Raw genomic sequence first — 22,324 nt, 5'->3', positions numbered from 1 at the left:
TTTGCCAGCGATTACAGCCCGAGTCTTCTTGGGTATGACGCTACAAGCTTGGCACACCTGTATTTGGAGAGTTTCTCCCATTCTTCTCTGCAGACCCTCTCAAGCTCTGTCAGGCTGGATGAGGAGCGTCGATGCACAGCTATTTTCAGGTCTCTCCAGAGATGTTTGATAGGGTTTAAGTCCGGGCTCTGGCTGGGCCACTCAAGGACATTCAGGAACTTGTCCCAAAGCCTCTCTTGCATTGTCTTGGCTGTGTACTTAGGGTCGTTGTCCTGTTGGAAGGTGAACCTTCGCCTTGAGTGCTCTGGAGCAGGTTTTATTCAAGGATCTCTCTGTATTTTGCTCCGTTAATCTTTCCCTAAATCCTGACTAGTATCCCAGTCCCTGCTAATGAAAAAACTCCCCACAGCATGATGCTGCCACCACCATGCTTCACAGTAGGGATGGTGCCAGGTTTCCTCCAGACGTGACACTTGGCATTCAGTCTAAAGATGGTTCAATATTGGTTTCATCATACCAGAGAATCTGGTTACTCATGGTCTGAGGGTCCTTGAGGTGTCTTATGGTAAACTCCAAGCGGGCTGTCGTGACTTTTACTGAGGAGTGGTTGCCGTCTGGCCACTTTACCATAAAGGCCTGATTGGTGGAGTGCTGCAAAGATGGTTGTCCTTCTGGAAGGTTCTCCCATCTTCACAGAAGAAGCCTGGAGCTCTGTCAGAGTGGCCATCGGGTTCTTGTTCACCTCTCTGACCAAAGCCATTCTCTCCCGATTGGTCAGTTTGGCCGGGAAGCCTGCTCTAGGAAGTCTTGGTGGTTCCAAACATCTTCTATATAAGAAATATTGAGGCCACTGAGTTTTTCAATGCTGCAGACATTTTTTGGTATCCACAATCCTGTCTCGGAGCGCTACGGACACTTCTTTCAACGTCATGGCTTGTTTTTTTCTCTGACATGCACTGTCAACTGTGGGACTTCATATAGACAGGCGTGTGCCTTTCCAAATCATGACCAATCAATTGAATTTACCACAGGTGGACTCCAAGTTGTAGAAACATCTCAGGGATGATCAATGGAAACAGGATGCACTGGAGGGTCTGAATACTTATGTAAATAAGGTATCCGTTTTTTATTTTCAATAAATGTGCAAACATTTCTAAAAATCTGTTTTCGCTTTGTCATTATGGGTATTGTGTGTAGGTTGATGATCATTTAAAAAAAAATCCATTTTAGATTAAGGCTGTCAATTTAACAAAATGTGGACAAAGGGAAGGGGTCTGTATACTTTCTGAATGCACTGTAGTCTATACGTTACAGTATATGAATACAGTATGCTTTAGCGTTTGGCATCTCTGGCTGAGGAGGACATGGGGAGAGGATAAGAGGAAGATGGAGGGAGGGAAAGAGACACCCAATAAAGTTATTTTATCTCTCTCCACCTTTGTTCATTCATGTTCATTCCAATTCATTCTGAATCAGGGTCCGGTTTCCCGATAGTGACGGAATTTAGGCTTACGAGTGTTTTAATGATGCATTTATCCTACAAGAAACAAAGATGTAACAAAATACCACGCAGAGAGAATGGTTGCGGTGTTGGATTATGTGTCGATGCTGACAGAATCGAAAGAAAGGGAGTGCTGCTCTCAGATCAGCTTTCTCCATTCAAATCTTTCCTTAACATGAGAAATATTCCACAATACTGATGAGGGATCAGTTTCTAGTGAGATATTGCCACCTATGGCTACAAATATTGACGTGGTTTATTCTAATGCTTACATGCTGACCAGACTGGACACGTCGAGTGCACAAGCGTCGCAAAATACATTTAGAAATCGATGTTATTCAATTATTGCACCCACACTGCTTGCATGGGTCAACGAGCATCTGCGTTGCCAAGGGCTAAAATATAAGTCATTCCTATTTCTGACGCAGATCGCGCTGCAAGTCCTGCCTCTCCCATCTCCTCATTAGTTTATAGAAGCAGGTACCCACGTGCCATCTTCTCATTGGTTGTACCCACGTGCCATCTTCTCATTGGTTATACCTACGTGGGTGATTGAAAGACTAAATGTTTTGCAGGTTGCCGTGGTAATACTATGAAAGTGTAGATGCCAATTACCATATAAGTTCAAAGATGAAAAGGCCTTGAAGGAGGAGAGATGATTAGAAACGATTCGGTTGGCTGTTTTATGTGTGGATTAATTGTCGGAGTAGAGGACCTTGTGCATTTCAGGTAAAATAACAACTCAATGTTTATATCCCAGGACAAATTAGCTAGCAAGTGCAAGCTAACTAGCTAAATTGCCATACATGTTTAATGCTTTTCGACCTGTCCCCAAATGAATGTCATTGGTTCAGAGTTTGTTTTGATATTTTAACGTGAGTGTCGTGATCCCGTTTGGCGTAGGGGGACAAAAGAAATGTATGTACGGTAGCGCACAATGGTGCACGATGTTGCACTCGCGCAGCCGGTTTGGGTTCCGTGTTACCCAATAAAAATGCCCTAAAACACCCATTTGGCACATCATTGCGCACACGTTAGGCTACATACACATAATTAAAAAATATATTAAGCCAAATTACAGACAGTAGCAAATTATAACTCAATTGATTGAATAGGAAATGTATTTCAACATGATGGAAATAGGCCTATAGCCTCTACTGTTTCTATTTTACTGCAGTCATCTCGGTTTGAATTTGAAGCATATTTTTATACATCACTTATTTGTATTCAACTGCAAAGACATTGGTAACTTTGTATTTGTAGTCAACTTTGTTCTGGAGATATCGGCGGTCAAAAAGAGGAATAAACCATGTGATTCTACATTTAGAGATCTGTGTATAAAATGACATGGGAGGGCAAAAAATAATTTGCTGTTCTACGAGTGGTCTGATGCAGGCGTTAGATTACATGCGTTTTCAAGTGCAACGTTAACAAATATGGTTTTGGGAAACCGCTTGGAGTTCTGACAGGTCTAACCTCACTGGCATACAAGACAGGACATTAGGTCAAAACTGACTACCTTGACAATAGATTTATTAGATTAGATTAGATTAGATTTATTTAGCTTTCACACCTTTAGTATACTACTTCCGGCGCCGACTGAGATGGCCGCCTCGCTTCGCGTTCCTAGGAAACTATGCAGTTTTTTGTTTTTTTACGTGTTATTTCTTACATTAGTACCCCAGGTCATCTTAGGTTTCATTACATACAGTCGAGAAGAACTACTGAATATAAGATCAGCGTCAACTCACCATCAGTACGACCAAGAATATGTTTTCCGCGACGCGGATCCTGTGTTCTGCCTTACAAACAGGACAACGGAATGGATCGCTTGCAGCGACCCAAGGAAACGACTACGAAAAAGAGGGAAACGGCGGTGTTCTGGTCAGACTCCGAAAAAGGGCACATCGCGCACCACTTCCCAGTATTCTTCTTGCCAATGTCCAGTCTCTCGACAACAAGGTTGATGAAATCCGAGCAAGGGTGGCATTCCAGAGGGACATCAGAGACTGCAACGTTCTCTGCTTTACGGAAACATGGCTTACTGGGAAGACGCTATCCAGGGCGGTGCAGCCAACGGGTTTCTCCACGCATCGCGCGGACAGAAACAAACATCTCTCTGGTAAGAAGAGTGGCGGGGGCGTATGCCTCATGACTAACGGGACATGGTGTGATGAAGGAAACATACAGGAACTCAAATCCTTCTGTTCACCTGATTTAGAATTCCTCACAATCAAATGTAGACCGCATTATCTTCCAAGAGAATTCTCTTCGATTATAATCACAGTCGTATATACCCCCCCCCAAGCAGACACATCGATGGCTCTGAACAAACTTTATTTAACTCTTTGCAAACTGGAAAACATTTATCCGGAGGCTGCATTCATTGTAGCTGGGGATTTTAACAAAGCCAATCTGAAAACAAGACTCCCTAAATTTTATCAGCATATCGATTGCGCAACCAGGGGTGGTAAAACCTTGGATCATTGTTACTCTAACTTCCGCGACGCATATAAGGCCCTGCCCCGCCCCCCTTTCGGAAAAGCTGACCACGACTCCATTTTGCTGATCCCTGCCTACAGGCAGAAATTAAAACAAGAGGCTCCCACGCTGAGGTCTGTCCAACGCTGGTCAGACCAAGCTGACTCTACACTCCAAGACTGCTTCCATCACGTGGACTGGGATATGTTTCGTATTGCGTCAGATGGGAATATTGACGAATACGCTGATTCGGTGTGCGAGTTCATTAGAACGTGCGTCGAAGATGTCGTTCCCATAGCAACGATAAAAACATTCCCTAACCAGAAACCGTGGATTGATGGCAGCATTCGCGTGAAACTGAAAGCGCGAACCACTGCTTTTAATCAGGGCAAGGTGTCTGGCAACATGACTGAATACAAACAGTGCAGCTATTCCCTCCGCAAGGCTATTAAACAAGCTAAGCGTCAGTACAGAGACAAAGTGGAATCTCAATTCAACGGCTCAGACACAAGAGGCATGTGGCAGGGTCTACAGTCAATCACGGACTACAAGATGAAATCCAGCCCAGTCACGGACCAGGATGTCTTGCTCCCAGGCAGACTAAATAACTTTTTGCCCGCTTTGAGGACAATACAGTGCCACTGACACGGCCTGCAACGGAAACATGCGGTCTCTCCTTCACTGCAGCCGAGGTGAGTAAGACATTTAAACGTGTTAACCCTCGCAAGGCTGCAGGCCCAGACGGCATCCCCAGCCGCGCCCTCAGAGCATGCGCAGACCAGCTGGCCGGTGTGTTTACGGACATATTCAATCAATCCCTATACCAGTCTGCTGTTCCCACATGCTTCAAGAGGGCCACCATTGTTCCTGTTCCCAAGAAAGCTAAGGTAACTGAGCTAAACGACTACCGCCCGTAGCACTCACTTCCGTCATCATGAAGTGCTTTGAGAGACTAGTCAAGGACCATATCACCTCCACCCTACCTGACACCCTAGACCCACTCCAATTTGCTTACCGCCCAAATAGGTCCACAGACGATGCAATCTCAACCACACTGCACACTGCCCTAACCCACCTGGACAAGAGGAATACCTATGTGAGAATGCTGTTCATCGACTACAGCTCGGCATTCAACACCATAGTACCCTCCAAGCTCGTCATCAAGCTCGAGACCCTGGGTCTCGACCCCGCCCTGTGCAACTGGGTACTGGACTTCCTGACGGGCCGCCCCAGGTGGTGAGGGTAGGCAACAACATCTCCTCCCCGCTGATCCTCAACACGGGGGCCCCACAAGGGTGCGTTCTGAGCCCTCTCCTGTACTCCCTGTTCACCCACGACTGCGTGGCCACGCACGCCTCCAACTCAATCATCAAGTTTGCGGACGACACAACAGTGGTAGGCTTGATTACCAACAACGACGAGACGGCCTACAGGGAGGAGGTGAGGGCCCTCGGAGTGTGGTGTCAGGAAAATAACCTCACACTCAACGTCAACAAAACTAAGGAGATGATTGTGGACTTCAGGAAACAGCAGAGGGAACACCCCCTATCCACATCGATGGAACAGTAGTGGAGAGGGTAGCTAGTTTTAAGTTCCTCGGCATACACATCACAGACAAACTGAATTGGTCCACTCACACTGACAGCGTCGTGAAGAAGGCGCAGCAGCGCCTATTCAACCTCAGGAGGCTGAAGAAATTCGGCTTGTCACCAAAAGCACTCACAAACTTCTACAGATGCACAATCGAGAGCATCCTGGCGGGCTGTATCACCGCCTGGTACGGCAACTGCTCCGCCCTCAACCGTAAGGCTCTCCAGAGGGTAGTGAGGACTGCACAACGCATCACCGGGGGCAAACTACCTGCCCTCCAGGACACCTACACCACCCGTTGTTACAGGAAGGCCATAAAGATCATCAAGGACATCAACCACCCGAACCACTGCCTGTTCACCCCGCTATCATCCAGAAGGCGAGGTCAGTACAGGTGCATCAAAGCTGGGACCGAGAGACTGAAAAACAGCTTCTATCTCAAGGCCATCAGACTGTTAAACAGCCACCACTAACAGTGAGTGGCTGCTGCCAACACACTGTCATTGACACTGACCCAACTCCAGCCATTTTAATCATGGGAATTGATGGGAATTATGTAAATATATCACTAGCCACTTTAAACAATGCTACCTTATATAATGTTACTTACCCTACATTATTCATCTCATATGCATATGTATATACTGTACTCTACATCATCGACTGCATCCTTATGTAACACATGTATCACTAGCCACTTTAACTATGCCACTTTGTTTACTTTGTCTACACACTCATCTCATATGTATATACTGTACTCGATACCATCTACTGTATGCTGCTCTGTACCATCACTCATTCATATATCCTTATGTACATGTTCCTTATCCCCTTACACTGTGTATAAGACAGTAGTTTTGGAATTGTTAGTTAGATTACTTGTTGGTTATCACTGCATTGTCGGAACTAGAAGCACAAGCATTTCGCTACACTCGCATTTAACATCTGCTAACCATGTGTATGTGACAAATAAAATTTGATTTGATTTGATTTGACAATGCTCCTCACGAAGGTTCGAACAATTCATTTAGCCTAACAAACACAGGACTAGGTTAACACCGCTATGGTTTCTCCCAACCTTCTCTCTTTCTCTCTCACCGGTACAAAAGCACCAGGATAAAACAGAGGAGACAGAGAATAAATCTCAGAGGGCAAAAGATAAGTCGGCAAATGCACAAAATGGAATCGTCAGTTTCGTGAGGTTGGCACTGGGAAGTCACTCTGAAAGGACACCGTGCACTTTCTCCTATCGCCACAAGTGATTAATTATCTGCCCCTCAAAGAGCCTAGATCGCGCGCGCGCGTGTGTGTGTGTGTGTGGGTACGTATCACCAGCCCTGGGAGATAACGGGCTGTGACCTGAGAGAGGCAGGGACAGATTTACAGCAGAGTTAGCTGGAGTAGACACCTGATAATGGACCATCTCCCCCTTCGGTCTGCAGTTAGTGAAAGGGAGGGGTCCTAGTGGCACGGCGATTGGCCACGTTGTTCCTTTACTAGGCTGCCTCATAAAGTGCCTGAGTGCAAAGGCCAAACATTACTGAAAGTAAAAATGACAGCCTGATTTTCAGCAACATTTAATACTACACGAGACTATAACAGACAGCTGAGTTATTGATGGTAGCACATGGCCCAAAATATTAATTTACAAGTTTTAATATTAACATGGGCGACAACAGCACCATGACAACACAAGAACGGTTGATTGAGGAGAATAGGCCGCTTTGCCCTATATCTACACTATGGGATAGACTGCAGTTTCTCTACCTCAGAACATGTGTTAAATGAGTGTCCAACAAGCTTTCTCTGCCCTTAACCTTGTTCTGAACACCTCCAAAAACAACGTTCATATATGGTTTGGTAAGAAGAATGGCCCCCTCCCCACCAGTGTGATTACTACCTCTGAGGGTTTAGAGCTTGAGGTAGTCACTTCATACAAGTACTTCGGAGTATGAATAGATGACACACTGTCCTTCTCTCAGCACATATCAAAGCTGCAGGCTAAAGGTTAAATCTATACTTGGTTTCCTATATTATAATCGCTCCTCTTTCACCCCAGCTGCCAAACTAACCCTGATTCAGATGACCATCCTACCCATGCTAGATTACGGAGACATAATGTATAGATCAGGATAAGGGTGCTCTCGAGTGGCATGTTGTTCTTTACCATTTGGCCATCAGATTTGCCACCAATGCTCCTTATAGGACACATTACTGCACTCCTCTGTAAACTGGTCATCTCTGTACACCCGTCGCAAGACCCACTGGTTGATGCTTATTTATCAAATCAAATCCAAATCAAATGTATTTATATAGCCCTTCTTATATCAGCTGATATCTCAAAGTGCTGTACAGAAACCCAGCCTAAAACCCCAAACAGCAAGCAATGCAGGTGTAGAAGCACGGTGGCTAGGAAGAACTCCCGAGGAAGAAACTTAGAGAGGAACCAGGCTATGAGGGGTGGCCAGTCCTCTTCTGGCTGTACCGGGTGGAGATTATAACAGAACATGGCCAAGGTGTTCAAATTTATAAAACCCTCTTAGGCCTCACTCCCTCCTATCTGAGATACCTACTGCAGCCCTTATCCTGCACATACAACACCTGTTCTGCCAGTCACATTCTGTTAAAGGTCCCCAAAGAACATACATCCCTGGGTTGCTCCTCTTTTCAGTTTGCTGCAGCTAACGACTGGAATGAGTGCAAACAAACACTCAAACTGGACAGTTTTATCTCCATCTCTTCATTCAAAAACTCCATCATGGACACTCTTACTGACAGCTGTGGTGGTTTCGCATGATGTGTTGTTGTCTCTACTTTCTTGCCCTTTGTGATGTCTGTGACCAATAATGGGTGTACCATGTTTTGTACTGCTACCATGTTGTGCTGCTGCCATGTTGTGCTGCTACCGTGTTGTTGTAATGTTGTGTTGCTACCATGCTATATTGTCTTAGGTCTCTCTTTATGTAATTTTGTGGCGTCTCTTGTCGTGATGTGTGTTTTGTCCTATATTTAGATTTTTATTTCTAATCCCAGCCCCCGTCCCCGCAGGCCTTTTTCTAGGCCGTCATTGTAAATAAGAATTTGTTCTTAACTGACTTGCCTAGTTAAATAAAGGTTAAATAAAACATTTTAAAAAATAGATCAATGAACTTTGGATTTGATTGTCTGAAAACACTTTGATCCCTGTGCAGGTCAATCCGGAGGTAAAAACAGAGCCTTATCTAATGTGTGTTTCTCCTGTTTGGCCCTGTCCGGGGGTGTCATCGGAAGGGGCCACAGTGTCTCCTGACCCCTCATGTCTCAGCCACCAGTATTTATGCTGCAGTAGTTTATGTGTCGGGGGGCTAGGGTCAGTTTGTTATATCTGGAGTACTTCTCCTGTCTTATCCGGTGTCCTGTGTGAATTTAAGTATGCTCTCTCTAATTCTCTCTTTCATTCTCTCTCTAAGAGGACCTGAGCCCTAGGACCATGCCTCAGGACAACCTGGCATGATGACTCCTGACTTGCTGTCCCCGTCCACCTGGCCATGCTGCTGCTCCAGTTTCAACTGTTCTGCCTGCGGCTATGGAATCCTGACCTGTTCACCGGACATGCTACCTGTTCCAGACCTATTATTTGACTATGCTGGTCATTTATGAACATTTGAACATCTTGGCCCTGTTCCGTTATAATCTCCACCTGGCACAGCCAGAAGAGGACTGCCACCCCTCATAGCCTGGTTCCTCTCTAGGTTTCTTCCTAGGTTTTGGCCTTTCTAGGGAGTTTTTCTTAGCCAGCGTGCTTCAACACCTGCATTACTTGCTGTTTGGGATTTTAGGCTGGGTTTCTGTACAGCACTTTGAGATATCAGTTGATGTTCGAAGGGCTATATAAATACGTTTGATTTGATTTGATTTGAAAGAACGAGAGAGGGGGAGAGAGAGAGAAAGATAAAAAGAAAGAGTAACAGATAGCTTTCAACCTTAACTGTAATGTAATATCACATATTTAATAACCATTTGGACGCCCACCAATTAGGTTGATTTGGTTTCGTTTCTAGCCCGAGAGAGCGCCATTGCTAGGCAACAGTAAACCTGACCACCTCAGGCCGATCGAGGTAAGTAGTCCAGTCATCTCACGTGAATTACTCCATTGTTGTTCTATCGATATTTATTCAACAACCATTGGAAACAGCACGTCGAGCTTTTCTTCACCCCTCTCCACCAGAATGGTGTTATTTCACCCAAACGGTTGCTAAATACAATACAGCTGGTCTTAACCAATGTGACTTACTGCAGATGAATCGATATCATCACTAATTTCCTAATTTCCTTTTTATGGTGATATTTGGTGTAATTGTTTATCTTCAGCACAGTAAGCGGTTTAGATTTTGTTCTAGTTAAAAGGTCGAGCTTGCGTATTAATGTGGCTGGTACACAAACTCAAACTGTGACTGGATAACTTGTAAGTGTAATGGGAAAGGGGATATCGGTTGAATGCATCTACTGAAATTTGTCTTCCGCATTTAACCCCTCAATTAGAGAGGTGCGGGGGGGCTGCCTCAAGCGACGTCCACGTCATCAGCACCGGGGAGCTGTTGTTGTGAAGGTTAACTGCATTGCTCAAAAGGCCTTGTCGCCTCAGTGATTCAAGCAACTTTTCGGTTACTGTCCCAACACTAACCGCTAGGCTACCTGCCGCCCAATCCTCTGGTGTTTTCATCATGTCTGCTTGTCTAATCAGCCAATGTTATTGTGCAGCATTAACAAAATATAATTAATCCACTGCCAAACGTCGCCCAAGAGCAGGAGTAATTTAATTAACACGGCTTAGAGGACATTAACCCTGCGGCTCAGACCCAACTCTCAGGTTATTAATTTCCTCCTTGCTCTGATTGGTTCCTTTCACGTGCTGGAAGCCTGACTTACTGAACCCGCAATATACAGTAGGTGCTTGGTTATGGGAAAGTGTACATGTACATTTAACCCCCATGGTGCTTCCACAGTCAGGGCTGCAACATGGCCCTCAGAGTGCCACACTATCAGAACCAACAGACTAACGTTTTGACAGGAATTAGCATTCGCCCAGTTCGTTATTTAATTTGTTCGTTCAGGCATTAGAGGCAAATCTACATGAAGATGTAAGGGAATGCATAATTCTATAGAGATTGTAATCTAGGACTAATATGACAGTTGCACCGTAAACCAACGTTTGAAGTCATTATAAATCACACTCTTTTAATATCACATCTTTTAATGAGAAAATGATCTTTATCCTTTTCTGACAGAAACATCCGTTTTGGGCCCTGCCTTCCTCATTCTACACTTTCATATGAAGCCTTGCTGGAGGCAGATCATACACTTTTTGGCTAACAAATAAATCACATAAGCATAGTCCATCAGATTGCCTGTAAGATGTGTTTGATGTTATCATATCAACATATTTACACCTGTCATACAAATAGGGATACTCTTCAATGGGGAGAGGCAGCCTTAAAGTTCCATTGGTTCAGTCTTGTGTGGCCAGGTCAGGGCTATTGCCTTGTCCAGACGAGGCTTACTTGTCCAATGTTTACTTAAGTGGGGTAGTAGTAAAGGACAAAATACACTTTGGTTAAAAGCTCCTGACCAGAATATCGGAAGCCATTTACTGTTAATTCCCCGACAATTCTACGGTGTACCGCCGTCCTTCGTCAATGCCCAGCAGGTGACCTCTTAACACACCGCGGAAACGTCCTGCTTTTAGCTGTTCATGAACAGATTGTACATGACATTAAGGACAATTCCACCCCAAAATATTTTGGTATTTGTTTTATTATTTCAAAAAATATTTTGCATGTCAGCAATCACGTTTTCAAGATATATAACTTTCCCAAAAAATGTTTTGCCAGAACTCTAAATTTCTAACACGTATCAACACAGAAATGAATCAGGCAGCTGACCAACTTATGCAAGATTTTACTCCTGGGTTAACAGAGATTCATTTGAGTGCATTACAGTTTTGCAGATTTATGACAATTATTGTTAACCTCTTAAAACTCTGACACCCTCTGGTGGCATTATCTAAACAAGGCATAATATTGTATACTACCCTCAAAGTACATTTCGCCTGCAGACTGACATTGGTCGTCAGTTGACTGGTGTTTCCTCCGACACATTGGTGCAGCTGGCTTCCGGGTTAAGCGAGCGGGTGTTAAGAAGTGCGGCTTGGAGGGTCATGTTTCGGAGGACGCATGACTCGACCTTTGCCTGTCCCGAGCCCGTTGGGGAATTGCAGCAATGAGACAAGATCGTAATCACAAAATTGGGGAGAAAAGGGGGGTAAAAATGACAACAACAACAAAAAAGGTAAGAACTGTGGAATTCTGATAAAGGTGTCGGAATCATCTACATTCTGCTTGTCTCCTCTCCGTGGGAGAGGGGGATTAGAGATTTGAAAGTCTAGGTTTGAAATAGAATGTCACCAATTAATGTTCCAAAAGGATCGTACATTTTTTTTTACCACAGATCTCTTACCTAAAGGTGGCGCTCTAAACATGCACAAATTCCCGTAGGAGATCACATGACGTCTCTTGGCCACTTGCATCTGGTTTGGGTAGTGAGTCACTGTGCCAAAATGGCTGAATGGATTTTCAAGCCTCACATCTTAAAATTAACTTAGCAATCAGGACATTCAAGTATATATATATATAAAAACAGGGGTGAGGGAACTTCAAACATCTTTTCCCATTCACGCATCTTTTCCCATTCACGTTTGTAAACGATGAGCTAGATCAACAGCGCATGTGGAGGATGCATACAAGGAAATGTGGATGGAGAAGCATATGCATTGCTTTCCAATGACTACCAGGGTGTACCCTTTCCATGCATACTAAATGCTTGCACTTTTTGGTGACTTGACCTACATCGCATACTCCATGAATATGACCATAGAGATTCTGATGACATTGCCAGCAGTAAGATTCAAATGATGTCACTTTTTATTTTCTGACAATTCATTTTTTGGGGGTACCCCCCCCCAAACTCAACAGACCCAGTCCAAAACAACCACTCAAGAGTTTGGTCTTGGTAGCTACATGCTCCAGTTTAAACTGTTGCATTTCTCAGGACTAGACTGTAAGAGGGCGCTTGTAAGTGTATGGGTCTCCATAACATCAAGTTGAAGTGGAGCAGAGGCAATGCTATTGTCTCTACTTACTCAGACACTTACAGTAGACAATGCCCCTTCTGGTTGAATGAAAACCGTTCTAAATGGGCTACTTCAGCTGTAGTGTGGCCAATGAACGGAGGAATGTACAACGCCCCACCCAGCAGAATGTTAACCAATCACATTCACGTTGTCATGCTGCGTCACACGGTTGCTAAGCTAATAGTCACACAATCCTTTCTAAAAGGCAGGGTATGAGTCAAGAAACCTGCCTATTTCCCTCAAAGGTTCGTAATGTCACGATTCCAAAGCTATACGATATCACAGAGAACAAGTTAATTAGCTCAGAAGATATTTGTAATGTTGTACTTCTTGTTCACGTAATTCATGATAATGCTGGGTTTTTGAGCTAACACCCGATTGACTCTCATATACTTCTTGAAGGAGTCTCCTTGTCCTGGGGAAGATCTCAATTGCATACTCCTTACGCACTCTCTCCTCACCTCCTTCTCAAAACCCATTGGGTTGAGAAAGCCAGAGGTCCCTATGACCTTCTCCTCCAATGGGTTTTGAGAAGGAGGCGAGGAGAGAGAGGATGCAAGCAGTATGCAATTGAGATTCTCCTATAGTCTCCTTGTCTCAGAATCGTCCAGAATGCACTGCAAAATACATTGACTACGCATGGGCAACGTACACAATGGGTGTTAAAGAGCGACTGCCACTAAATAGCAACTAATCCCTTTGAAAACGTGGCATCGAAACATTTATTCTAGTGTCAACATTGAGTACAAAGTGTAAATAGGATCATTTTGGTCATCAAGTCAGTCTTGTCTAAAATAGAGTTTGGAACCTCAGTGCGTCACAACGAGTAAATTAAGGTTGGGTTTGGATTACAACAATGTCAACAAATCACACCCCCTTTTTGCCACGCTCCATTTTCTGACATGTTTGCCAAGGTAGTCCGATTACCACCAGATAAAATGCGGATTGGCACAGTATCTGTATCAGCTGGCAATGACAATGAAAGGTCAATTGTACACATTGTTATATTAGCAGAACAATGATTTCATGCTATTATGTAAAAGGTTGTTTATTCTACACAGACCTGTTATTACATTTGAAAGTTATTAAAACAATTCGTTTAGAATATCTACATACATTCAGCAATTGCATTATTCTCATATTACTCTGTAGGCTACTGACATATTCAAAGCTTCCACCTGTAGTTATTGAACTCAACCTGCAGGAGGTTTGTTTGTTGTGATTGAGTGGCGGAAAACAGCTATGGGCAAGGTTCTGACAGATGGGTGTCTTGTTGGTTTGCAAGGCCACTCTCAAGAAACACCAACATCAAACCACACCAACAACCCAACTCGCGTTTGGCTTCTGTCATGGACGTCAGCAATTTTTGAGGAGCGAGACAAAAAAACCAGGCCAAATCAGCAGGTGCAGTTCCCCTTTAATACGATTCCAATGGAGTTTCCCCATCTCCTCAAAAGTATCTCTGGTGTAGCTTAACCTGTGGCGTCACCATGACAACCCGTCAAATATGTTTCCCCTTGTTCGGTTTATTGTGTTGCACTCACTTTTCCTGCCAGCCACCAAACACTAAAGGAATTACGCCTTCACTTCCACCGGTTTCTACTTAACAATTGTCTCGCTTTCTTGCTCCCATTCTCCCTTCTTTCCATGCTCTCTCCTTCGTTCACACGGCGCCAATATTTTTTAGTCTACTAGAAATGCCACTCTCTGTTTAATAACATAGCGACAGAAAAGCGAAGGCCTCGGTTTCCTAGACAACCAATGACAAGCATACAGAGTATTGGACAGGTAGACATGAAGACAAAGCCTTGTGTGTCCCAAAAGCCAGCCTTGTGCAACTGGATTGGACAATAAGCTCGTTTAGAGTGTTCTGTGAAACACCGCAAACACAGTAGCAGTGATTGCTTTGACATTGATTGACTGATGATTGCTCATAGCAGTCCTGCAACTCCTCCTCCATTTGAGTTCATGTTCAACTCTTTGAAAAGTCAATGTGCAGAGAAAAATCCTATACAGTACAAATCACTGCCATTGTAAAAGTGTTTTTCATGAGATTGCAAAATGGTAAATTAGGGCGTAAATACCCTGAGATTGGAAGATTAGAGTACCGAAGTTTAAAAAAAAAATGGGACATGCCTCGCTGCTTGGCACGCAGCATTAAGGAGATGAATTAGAGGTCTGGCCCTGCGACAGGGGGGCTGTACTAGTAAATCAAGGACATCACACTACAGAAGCTGGAAGTAGGCTTCTGCCCATATGAACCATTTGGTCCAGACAAGGCTTACTTGTCCAATGTTTACTGATGTGAGGTAGTAGTAAAGGACAAAATACACGTTGACGACAAACAGTTAAAAAAAAAACAGCAGGTGGCTGCCCTATCGCCTCCGACCAGAACATCAGAAGCCATTTTCTGTTTATTTCCCGTCGATTCTACATGTTGTAATCGCCACCCGTCGTCAATCCCCAGCAGGTGACCTCTAACACATCGCGGCAACCTTCTGTGCGTACCGATAGGACGCATGGGGGAGTAGCTCCGTTTTGTACCATCAAAACTGGGATTATATGTAGAAGACAAACAACATAGTTTAAAATACGCCTTTGAAATCGATAGTCCAATATATCTCCAAGCAACAGGAAGAGAGTGAGAGGTCAGTTATACAGTACCTTCAGAAAGTGTTTAGACCCTTCGACTTTTACCACATTTTGTTACGTTACAGCCGTATTCTAAAATGGTTTAAATAAAAAAAAAAGCTCAAATCTTACACACAATATCCCATAAATAATAAAGTGAATACTGGTTTTGAGAAAATGTTGTAAATGTATTAAAAAAACAAAAACAGAAATACCTTATTTACATAAGTATTCAGACCCTTCGCTATGAGACTCAAAATTGAGCTCAGGTGCATCCTGTTTCCATTGATCATCCTTGAGATGTTTCTACAACTTTATTGGAGTCCACCTGTGGTAAATTCAACTGACATAACATGATTTGGAAAGGCACACACCTGTCTATATAAAGTCCCACAGTTGACAGTGCATGTCAGAGCAAAAACCAAGCCATGACGTCGAAGGAATTGTCCGTAGATCTCTGAGACAGGATTGTGTCGAGGCACAGTTCTAGGGAAGGGTACCAACAAATGTCTGCAGCATTGAAGGTCCCCAATAACACAGTGGCCTCCATCATTCTTAAATGGAAGAAGTTTGGAATTACCAAGACTCATGCTAGAGCTGGCCGCCCGGCCAATCTGTGCAATCGGGGGGGAGGGCCTTGGTCAGGGCGGTGACCAGGAACCCGATGGTCACTCGGACAGTGCTCTAGAGTTCCTCTGTGGAGATGGGAGAATCTTGCAGAAGGACAACCATCGCTGCAGCACTCCACTAATTAGGCCTTTATGGTAGAATAGCCAGACGGAAGCCACTCCTCAGTAAAAGGCACGTGACAGCCCGCTTGGAGTTTGCCAAAAGGCACCTAAAGACCCTCAGACCATGAGAAACACAATTGTTTGGTCTGATGAAACCAAGATTGAACTCTTTAGCCTGGATGCTAAGTGTCACGTCTGGAAGAAACCAGAAACCAAACCTTCCCTACGGTGAAGCATGGTGGTGGCAGCATCATGATGTGGGGATGTTTTTCAGAGGCAGGGACTGGGAGACTAGTCAGGATCGAGGGAAAGATGAACAGAGCAAAGTACAGATGAAAACCTGCTCCAGAGCTCTCAGGACCTCAGACTGGGGCGAACATTCACCTTCCAACAGGACAACAACCCTAAACACACAGCCAAGATAATGCAGGAGTGGCTTCGGGACAGGTCTCTGAATGTCCTTAAGTGGCTCAGTAAGAGCCTGGAAATGAACCCGAACGAACATCTCTGGAGAAAACTGAAAATACCTGTGCAGTGACGCTCCCCATTCAACCTGACAGAGCTTGAGAGGATCTGCAGAGAAGAATGGGAGAAACTCTCCAAATACAGGTGTGCCAAGCTTGTAGCGTCATACCCAAGAAGACCTATGGCTGTAATCGCTGCCAAAGGTGCTTCAACAAAGTACTGCGTAAAGGGTCTGAATATTAATGTAAAAATAATATTTTTTGAAGAAATGTTTTATTTACAAACACAAAAAAAACTGCTTTTGCTTCGTCATTATGGGTTATTGTGTGTAGATTGATGAGGGGAAAAAACAATTTAATCGATTTTAGAATAAGGCTGTAACATAATCAAATGTGGAAAAAGTCAAGTGGTCTGAATGCTTTCCGAATGCACTGTATAAAGGGGTGTAAATGTGTATATTAAGAAGGGAGGGGGGAAAGACAGAAGTTGGGATAAACTTGGCAAGGGTGGGTAAGAGAGGGTAAGGATGGGAGGTAGTGATAAGCTTGGCTTAGGGGGACAAGGGTGAGTAAAGATGGGAAGTGGGGATAAGCTTGACTTGGATGGTGTAAAGGGGTGAGAACTGGGAGGGGTTGGTGGAGATGGATATATTTGGTTTGAGAGAGAGAAGGTAGGAGGACTTAATTATACTACAACGTCATTTATTTATTTTTTTGCGACTTGTAAACCCGTTGTAAAATGAATAAGAGTTCTGGACAGATTAGGAAAGGATGTCGAGGGCCTCCCGAGTAGTGTAGCAGTATAAGGCACTGCATATCAGTGCTTGAGGCGTCACTACAGACCTGGGTTCGGTTCCAGGCTGTGTCGCATGCCGGCCGTGACTGGGAGACACATGAAGCAGCGCCCAGCGTCGTCCGGGTTAGGGGAGGGTTTGGCCGGCCGGGATGTCCTTGTCCCATTGCACTTTAGCGACTCCTTCCGACTGGCTGGGCGCCTGCACGCTGACTTCGGTCGCTAGTTGTACGGTGTTTCCTCCGACACATTGGTGTGGTTGGCTTCCGGGTTAAGCAAGCAGTGCGTCAAGAAGCAGTGCGGCTTGGCAGGGTTGTGTTTTGGAGGATGCATGGCTCTCGACCTTCGCCTCTCCCGAGTCTATACGGGAGTTGCAGTGACTAAATGTCACAAAATTGGGGGGTATATAAATAAGGAAAGGATGTCAAATCATTATTATTCCCTGTTTGTCATTGCAATGAAGGTGTAGTGGTGGTTATTGGTGAGAATGGAAAGGTGCTATATCTAGGGGATTAGGTCACTGGGAGGGCAGTAGACACATCCCTGACGTGTACGTGGTGCCTCCACTCATCCCATTTCAGTCTCTCGGAGGACCCACTCACCCCCAAGTAGACCCCCACTTTCAAAATACCGAAATACAGCTGGTATCACGCATTTCAGTATGTTAAAGGTTATATATTGCATCTTAAACACTTTTTTGGGGACCATATCAACAATGCACTAATGAAACAAATACCAAAATATAGTTTCTGGGTGAAGTATTCCTTTAAGCTTTCCATAAAAAGTACACTGAAGAAGTTCTCTTCAAAGGTAGGCAGACGAGACATTTGAAGAGGTTTGTGATTGGATAGCAACTTGTTGAAGTGGTCCGTGATTGGAGGTCTGTTAAAGCCAAAAGGCTACTGGCATAACTGGGAGTTGAATGGTGAGGGTCAACAACCCTATGTGCAGAGTGGAGTGTCAGACAATTGACTATATTCACCCCATCGTTTCAAGAGGCAAGGGTGTGTGTGCGAATAACAAGTAGCGCTCATCGCTCCCAATCTCAATCGGAGTCACCCCTGAAGAATAAGAATAGCATCAGAAGTGCACAGCCACACCACCTGTAGTTCCCTGTAGGCTACCTGCTTTAGTATTTGTCAGGAATCAAAGTGAAAGAGTAAAGAGTCAACCAAAAATAATGGAGGAAAACAACATAACTACCCTTCAGAGTTGTGTCTGACACAGCTGTAAAGCATCAAAGGTATTTCCTGTTGTGAGACAATAGCTCTGTTATGAACGAGGCACATAAAAGATTGAATGTGTTGTCATCTTTTTCATAGTGAGAGCTGGGAGAGGAGGGTTTCCGTCGATCAAAAAGCACAAAAGTGAGTCTTCGCCTAACTCTTCTCCTCTCCATCCCCCGCCATCAGATAACGCTCTCCCCATGCATTCTGTACCTACATAATGACAAAAAACAGCAGCCTTTGAAACTGAAACGCTGTCATCTGACATCTCTCCCCACTGTGCTTTTTGAGCTTTGTATTTTTTAGAGGTATTTTGAATGTTAAAATACTAATGCATATGCACCCATTTCAGATTGGTTTTCTCTCACAGCGAACTGCATGGAACAAACGGAAGATTACTGACTAGAACCTCTTTTGGTGTGTGTGTGTGTGTGTGTGTGTGTGGTCTACTCTATACAAAGACCCTCTTTCTCTGCACATCCTGATGCTCTAGCTCCTACAGTCAAATATGAAAAACTTGAAAGAGCAAAACATGACAATTGAGACCTACGGTGTAGGTACACACAGAGACACACACACACACACACACACCATGTTTTAGAGGAATAACCTTGAGCTGACTGAGGGAGCAGAAGACAGAAGGCACACACTTGCAGGCAAGGGGCAGCAGGAGGCACACAGAGACACACACACACAACACTGAGCTTGAAAAAGGGGAGTAACCTTGAGCAGCATGATTGATCACCAGGCAGAGTACACGAACACACACGCGCGCGCGTGCGTGCGTATACGCACACGCTCACAGCATGAGTGAGCGTGAGGCGGATGGTAGGAGGCACAGAGGCGTCTGTCAGCACCACAGGGACCCTGGAGGACAAGAAATATCCCAGAATGCCGTCTGTCTGTGCCACAGTGGCCACAGGCTCAGCGTCTCAAAGGCTGACTTCCAGTCAGAATACTCCTGTCCTTACAGATCTCAAATGATGGATTCGTGAAGGGTAATAAGGCATATGGTGTTAACTACTTGTACACAGGGCACCAGTTCACATCCTGGAAAGATACATTGTGTGAAGGCTTTTGTTACTATCCCCAGAACCAATAACCTACACCTGATTGTACTACACGAATGAACAACACCGGTCTTTGCCTTATACCTATCCAGGCCTCTCAGATCTGAGGGAGTCAGTAAGTGACTAGGAAAGGGTTTCAAAGTGACCTGATTGCCAATTTCTGATCTACATGAAGTGCCCTAGTGTAGGGTCTAGGGGTGGATTTGGAACGCAGCGTTGGAGATGGATGTCCCTGGAAGTTGACAGAGGGAGCAGGCTAGGAGCAGCCTTGGCGCCACAGGGAGTTAAACAGTACCTTGGGACTGACTCGCAATCAGTAGAGCAAGAGCCTGGCTGTAGACACACACGTGCATTACTCCCACAGCCTCATTCCTCACATTAAGGCCCATCAGATGAACACTTACAGAGAGAGAGGAACAACAGATTCATCATAAACCACATACACTTAGAAGCTGCTCTATTCTATTCTGGTGGGCTGTAAAACCCTAACCGTTAGCTGTCTTACCGGCTGCTCTCAGAATAGACAATCGGACAATTGATTTATTTTTATTATTATTATGTTTCTTCTTGGGCCTCTATAACTATATCTATTGTTTTTATTTTATTTTTGTTGTTGTGTGATTTGGACTAATCCCCTCTACCACACGGAACCCCACTAATCTACTGACGGAACGCAAGAGGTGGCTAACAACAGACCTCCATCCTATGCTAGCTTGCTACCGATGTCCTGGCTAGCTGTCTAATTCGCCGTGACCCCCAAACCAACCACTCCACTCACTCGACTAAGGATGCCTCTCCTTAATGTCAATATGTCTTGTCCATTGCTGTTCTGGTTAGTGTTTATTGGCTTATTTCACTGTAGAGCCTCTAGTCCTGCTCACTATACCGTATCCAATTTATTAGTTCCACCACCCACACATGCAATGACATCTCCTGGTTTCAATTATGTTTCTAGAGACAATATCTCTCTCTTCATCACTCAATACCTAGGTTTACCTCCACTGTATTCACATCCTACCATACCTTTGTCTGTACATTATACCTTGATGCTATTTTATCGCCCCCAGAAACCTCCTTTTACTCTCTGTTCCAGACGTTCTAGACGACCAATTCTTATTGCTTTTAGCCGTACCCTTATTCTTCTCCTCCTATGTTCCTCTGGCGATGTAGAGGTGAATCCAGGCCCTGCAGTGCCTAGCTCCACTCCTATTCCCCAGGCGCTCTCTTTTGATGACTTCTGTAACCGTAATAGCCTTGGTTTCATGCATGTTAACATTAGACGCCTCCTCCCTAAGTTTGTTCTATTCACTGCTTTAGCACACTCTGCCAACCCGGATGTTCTAGCTGTGTCTGAATCCTGGCTTAGGAAGACCACCAAAAATTCTGAAATTTTAATTCCAAATGACAACATTTTCAGACAAGATAGAACTGCCAAAGGGGGCGGTGTTGCAATACTGCAAAGATAGCCTGCAGAGTTCTGTACTACTATCCAGGTCTGTACCCAAACAATTTGAACTTCTACTTTTAAAAATCCACCTCTCTAAAAACAAGTCTCTCACCGTTGCCGCCTGCTATAGACCACCCTCTGCCCCCAGCTGTGCTCTGGACACCATATGTGAACTGATTGCCCCCCATCTATCTTCAGAGCTCGTGCTGCTAGGCGACCTAAACTGGAACATGCTTAACACCCCAGCCATCCTACAATCTAGACTTGATGCCCTCAATCTCACTCAAATTATCAATGAACCTACCAGGTACCCTCCCAAAGCCTTAAACACGGGCACCCTCATAGATATCATCCTAACCAACTTCCCCTCTAAATACACCTCTGCTGTCTTCAACCAAGATCTCAGCGATCACTGCCTCATTGCCTGCATCCGTAATGGGTCAGCGGTCAAACGACCTCCACTCATCACTGTAAAACGCTCCCTGAAACACTTCAGCGAGCAGGCCTTTCTAATCGACCTGGCAGGGGTATCCTGGAAGGATATTGATCTCATCCCGTCAGTAGAGGATGCCTGGATATTTTTTTTAAATGCCTTCCTAACCATCTTAAATAAACATGCCCATTCAAGAAATTTAGAACCAGGAACAGATATAGCCCTTGGTTCTCCCCAGACCTGACTGCCCGTAACCAACACAAAAACATCCTATGGCGTTCTGCATTAGCATCGAACAGCCCCCGTGATATGCAGCTGTTCAGGGAAGCTAGAAACCGTTATACACAGGCAGTTAGAAAAGCCAAGGCTAGCTTTTTCAAGCAGAAATTTGCTTCCTGCAACACTAACTCAAAAAAGTTCTGGGACACTGTAAAGTCCATGGAGAATAAGAACACCTCCTCCCAGCTGCCCACTGCACTGAAGATAGGAAACACTGTCACCACTGATAAATCCACCATAATTGAGAATTTCAATAAGCATTTTTCTACGGCTGGCCATGCTTTCCACCTGGCTACTCCTACCCCGGTCAACAGCACTGCACCCCCAACAGCAACTCGCCCAAGCCTTCCCCATTTCTCCTTCTCCCAAATCCATTCAGCTGATGTTCTGAAAGAGCTGAAAAATCTGGACCCCTACAAATCAGCCGGGCTAGACAATCTGGACCCTTTCTTTCTAAAATTATCTGCCGAAATTGTTGCCACCCCTATTACTAGCCTGTTCAACCTCTCT

General features: G+C 44.6%; 1 protein-coding gene across 2 annotated transcripts in view; it reads right to left on the bottom strand.

The window, feature by feature from the left end:
* Positions 1-22,324, bottom strand: part of oxct1a (3-oxoacid CoA transferase 1a) — a 114,750-nt gene that overhangs the window by 20,897 nt on the left and 71,529 nt on the right. The gene's annotated exons all lie outside the window — the stretch shown is intronic.

Source organism: Oncorhynchus keta, chromosome 14 (assembly GCF_023373465.1).
Source record: "Oncorhynchus keta strain PuntledgeMale-10-30-2019 chromosome 14, Oket_V2, whole genome shotgun sequence".
In the NCBI taxonomy this organism is placed as follows: domain Eukaryota; kingdom Metazoa; phylum Chordata; class Actinopteri; order Salmoniformes; family Salmonidae; genus Oncorhynchus; species Oncorhynchus keta.
Note: the sequence above shows the minus strand (reverse complement) of the source record. Positions and strands in the feature narration are given on the sequence as shown.